Source organism: Pelodiscus sinensis, chromosome 26 (genome assembly GCF_052426305.1).
Source record: "Pelodiscus sinensis isolate ZL-2025 chromosome 26, ASM5242630v1, whole genome shotgun sequence".
In the NCBI taxonomy this organism is placed as follows: Eukaryota; Metazoa; Chordata; order Testudines; family Trionychidae; genus Pelodiscus; species Pelodiscus sinensis.
Window position 1 is genome coordinate 13,812,433 of NC_143077.1, and position 4,941 is coordinate 13,817,373.

The 4,941-nt window shown below is 49.8% G+C and overlaps 1 long non-coding RNA gene and 2 other non-coding genes across 3 annotated transcripts; all 3 read left to right on the forward strand.

The window, feature by feature from the left end:
* LOC106731872 (uncharacterized) lies at positions 1-3,959 on the forward strand. Its single transcript, XR_001368111.4, has 2 exons — positions 1-1,295; positions 2,609-3,959. It is a non-coding gene; the product is annotated as an uncharacterized LOC106731872 (long non-coding RNA).
* Positions 952-1,159, forward strand: LOC112545463 (small nucleolar RNA SNORA73 family). Its single transcript, XR_003088926.2, has one exon. It is a non-coding gene; the product is annotated as a small nucleolar RNA SNORA73 family (small nucleolar RNA).
* Positions 1,816-2,023, forward strand: LOC112545462 (small nucleolar RNA SNORA73 family). Its single transcript, XR_003088925.2, has one exon. It is a non-coding gene; the product is annotated as a small nucleolar RNA SNORA73 family (small nucleolar RNA).
* Positions 3,960-4,941: the final 982 nt, after the last annotated feature.

The following is a 4,941-nucleotide window of genomic DNA, read 5'->3' on the forward strand; positions in this document are numbered from 1 at the left end:
GTTAGTGTTAATGCAGCCACCGGCAAGAGTAGGGAGCCTCACTCAGACTAGTGTATGGAGACACCCTTTGTCCACGCGGCTGGGAGGGTGACGCCCCCTTTGGGTGTGTCTGCCAGCCCCGCCCTCTACCTGCGAGAGGAGACACTCCCCTGCTTCAGGCAGTGACACGGCGCTCCGGCAGGGGGCGCTGCCCGTCCTGGGCAGGGAGACGCCTCCCTACCAAAGAACAAACCCTATTCCCCTCCGACATCCATTTTACGCATGCGCTTCAAGGAGCCGTCCTCCTCCCCTCCCCCCCGGCCCTGTATTGCGCACGCGCTGGAACTGTCGCTCAAGCGTGTCCCTACTGCGCCTGTGCCAACCCGGTGCGAAGTACCACTAACTCCTCCCGCCCTGTCCGGACCGCGCATGCGCCTTGGCCCGGGGCTTCCCGTCGTGCCCTGGGCGCTATAAATTCTCGTGGCGCCGCCATTTTCGGTCTTTTCCCGCTGGGGAAGGTGAGTGCGGGGGTCGGTGGCGGCGTTAGTAAGAGGCGGGTGCCTTGGGGGGAGAAGCTGATGGTGGCTCGGTGGGGGGTGGGGGCGGGGGCCTTGCACACACGTTCGCTTTCGCTGATGGGGGGGATTGGAGGCTGGGTCTGACCCCCCCCGTTTACCCCGGTGGGGCAGGCGAAATCGCTGCCTGGGCCTCCAGCGCGGCGCAGTCCACTCCCCCCTCGGGGGGGGGCCGCGAGTTCCCCGCGTGGGGGGGGGCAGGGTCACCGCTCTCTGCACGCGGGCGGGGGGGGGCCGCGAGTCCCCCGCGTGGGGGGGGCAGGGTCACCGTTCTCTGCACGCGGGCGGGGGGGGCGCGAGTCCCCCGCGTGGGGGGGGCAGGGTCACCGCTCTCTGCACGCGGGGGGGGCTGCCCCGCCCCTGAGCAGCCAGCCCGGGGTCCCCGCTGCAGCCGCACCCGACGGGGGCACCCGGAGAAGTTGCTCTCTCCTGGCTCTGCCCATGTGGCGTATGGGAGCGTCGAGGCCTGCGGGCTCCGTGACGTACAGTCCCCTTCCACGCCGTTGGAGAACAAGCCGGGCCCCTGGTCTGCAGCCTGCATATTCCTACTGCTTCTCTGAGTCCTCGGACCCTGACTGAGGAGATAAACCATGCAGGAGACACGGCCTAGCGGAGCTCCTTGGGGCTTTGCTGGCAAACGCCATTGGGGAGAGGACGCAGGGATCCCCTCTTCTAACTGCTCTTTGCTTGTCCTGTCTGCAGGTTTGCCAGCAGCAGCAGCATTGCACTCCTGCCCATAAGGTGAGTACCTGCATCATTTATACGTTCAGTGAGTTGATAAACTTATCCTTTCGCTCACTGATGCTGTTTTCTTGCACGCTTGGGCTAGCTCTGCAGTGTAGCCCAGTTCACCCAAAACAACATCCAATCCTGGAAGTGTAGAACTTCTTGGCAAGGAGAGCAAAGCTCCACATTGTAACTAAACATGAACTAACTACCCTGTCAGAAAGCATAGGTGGTGATCCTTTCTCAGAATAGATCTGTAGTCTTGTCTGGCTACAGGATGAGGCTTTTGGGAGCCTGGAATGTTGTTATATTTTAAGTCTTAGTGTCCACAACAGTGTTCTTATCGTGTAGTCTAATCTAATAATTGAAATTTAGAATCTATGGTGGTGTGGTTCTGTTTCCTTTTTACTAAGGGACAGATTTTTTTTTGATCATTACAAAATCATTTTGATAAAGGTCAAGTTTTAGTGCATGCAAGGCTAATTGGGTGGATGGTTAAGTTGTAAATGGGAGTAGAGTACATTGGCATTTCAATCCAACGTGGATATCCAGAGAAGTTGCTCTCTCTTGGCTCTGTCCATGTGGCATATGGGAGCGTAGAGGCCTTCGGGCTCCATGACGTATAGTCCCTTTCCACGCCGTTGGAGAACAAGCCGGGCCTCTGGTCTGCAGCCTGCATATTCCTACTGCTTCTCTGAGTCTTCGGACTGTGACTGAGGAGATAAACCATGCAGGAAACATTTAATCAGTCAGGTAGCTTCTTTAGTACCAAGGTTATGGATATGAGTGTTCGGACACACTTAAGTAAACTGCTTCTAGGGCATTTGTGTTGTGGGGGAGTGATCCTCCGATGCAGATTGCATTTTACTCATAGTAAATTATGACAAAGAACCTGTCAAACTTTTGGGACTATTCTCTACTGGAAGTTTGGGAAACTAGAGCTGGCTGGTTCTGTAGAGAATGGTGGAAGACACACGTTCTGAGGCACAGAAAATCTTAAAGCCCATGAAATAGTGGGCGGGGGCATGAGGCCATCTGCATATTCTACTTTGTATTGAAACTAGGGAATGAAATCCATACAATATGGCCTTGCCTTTTTGGAAATCATTTGCACTTCCAACATGGATTTTTAAATTAAGCCTTGCTACAATCTCTGAAAAATAGATTAGCCTGATACTATTGGAAGGGGAAACTTAAGGCATAGCAAGGTGGCCTTAGTTACAGATGAAGTCTGCCAAAAGTGGGAATGGAATCCAGGACTCTTGACTAAAGTACCTTGAAAAATCCCATTAAAACAAACCTCTGACACTTGGTTTTATTTTTTCCAGGTAAAATGAAGAAGTAGCTGGATAAACACTGCTCTACAGCCAAAATGCTTCTGAAATAAATGTAGTCAAACTTTACTAATTCTGGGTCACTGAGAACGAAAATGATGCTTAAAATTGTTGATTGGCTCTAGTTTTTAAGATATGCTATTGGGTCAGTATATACGACCTTTGACTTGCCAATGGCAGAGGATAAGTGAATTATAAGGGGAAGGGATCTCAATTTAAACCAGAAATGACTAAAAGACATCTTTGACTGGATCTATGAATAAATCTGACTGGGTTTGGACAGTACTTGCTTTTAGGCAAAACAATGAATGATGCAATCTGTAGCTGGTATTGCATCATACATGATATGAATTGCATCATGTTATTCCTAAAAGTCGTGGATGATGCAATCATAACGAAGCTTACATCACTCTACTGAACAAATTGCCCTATATCAGCTCTAGAAATCATATAATGTCATGCTCTCTTATATGTCGGTGCTTGATTTTGCAAAGGGACATATTTCTGTTTAGCCAAAGTGAGCAGAGATGCCTCCTGCTTGTGTGAACAGTGCAGATAACTTCTGCTATGTTTGTGGTGAAGTGACTTTTGTATCACAAAAGCGCAGTATAACCACTATAGTTAAGAAAGCGTATCGCCTTTATTTTGGCTGCAAAATTGGAGATCAGGACAAGAGGTGGGCCCCACACATATGCTGCAACACTTGTGCAACAAACCTTCGCTAGTGGTTGAACAGGAAAAGGAAATCTATGCCTTTTGCAGTTCCAATGATTTGGAGAGAGCCAACAGATCATACCAGCAATTGTTACTTCTGCATGGTGCCTCCAGTTGGGAAAGGTGTGTCAAAGAAGAAAAAGTGGACTGTGCATTATCCAAACATTCCATCAGCTATACGCCCAGTACCCCACGGAGAAGGACTGCCGGTTCCTGATGCACCAGAATCATTCTCACTTGAGTTAGAAGAGGAAGAGGATGAAACTTCTGGTCCTGGACCATCAATGTCACAAGACCCACATTTTCTCCCATCCTCCTCTGAACCACACCTCATAACACAAGGTGAACTGAATGACCTTGTGAGGGATTTAGAACTACACAAGAGTAAGGCAGAGCTGTTGGGCTCCAGACTACAACAGTGGAATCTCCTGGCAGGTGGTAACAGGTTTTCAGTGTTCCATGACCGTCAAAAAGGATCTTGTCCCATTCTTCATGGAAGGTGATCTTGTAAATTATTGAACTTGAGGGAAGGAGAAATATTACTTCTGAGGTCAAGCTTTATAAATATGCTATAACAGGTCATGTACTATATTAAGGGTCTGTTTTGCTTAATAAACATTAAATTAATGTGCTTTTTGTGTTTTGTTCAAATAATTGGTTCCCATTCCACTGCAATATAATCACCATTTTCTAACATGCTAAGGTATTACATCTCAATATTAAGCTATAAAATGGCTTCAAATACATGTTTAATTATACTGTACTCTTTAGTTAGCCAAAAATTATGGACCAAATCTGGCATAAAGGCTTTTTCTATTTAGTTTCAAATCAACATTTTATGCTCTATCAGGTAGGCAGTCTTTTCAAACTAAAGCGCTGTATAAGAATGAAGGCATATGGGGGTGGGGGGGAGAACTCAAGGCAGAGGATGCAGGCTGCAGGAGTCTGGACATTGGTTGGGTGGCTCATGGCAGTGTTGGGGGCTGCAGGGTGGAAGGTTGGATCTGGGGTTGGGTTTACAAGGGCTGCCCATGGCAGTGAAGATGGTGATGCTCTGTGGGGGTATGGGGTGTACAGTTTCTGGACCCTACTGCAATCAGGGAGTTGGAGGTAGATGGCACTGTCCAGCCCCTCTGGTATGTCCTGAGGTTGGGGGGGGGATATTGGGCTGTGGTTTCTGGTTGGGGGCCCCCTTGTCTCCTGGAATTGGGGGAGGGGTGCTGTGCCTTTCAGCGTCTTGGAGATGAGGCTGCCAAACCACAATTTACGGCCCCCCAGCATGTCATGGAATGGGTGGGAGCTGCTAGGTTTGCATTCCCCCCCCCCCCCCCGTATGTCCCGGAGAGTAGGGGTTGGGGCTGTATGGCTGCTTCCGGAGCGGGGCCATGGTATGGGCAGCTGCCCCATGTGCAGGGCTAGAGCAAGTGCAAGGAAAGTGAGTGCTGCTGCATGAGGAGGTGGGTGGGATTATAATTCTGTGTGTGCCTCCTCCTACAGGGAATTCCCAGCAGCTGCCAAAAGAGCCATATTAGGTTCCCTTGCAAGCCGTAGTTTACTGACCCCTAGTGTTTACACAAGGTGTGTGTTAAACCACTGATTACAGCCTAGCTTTT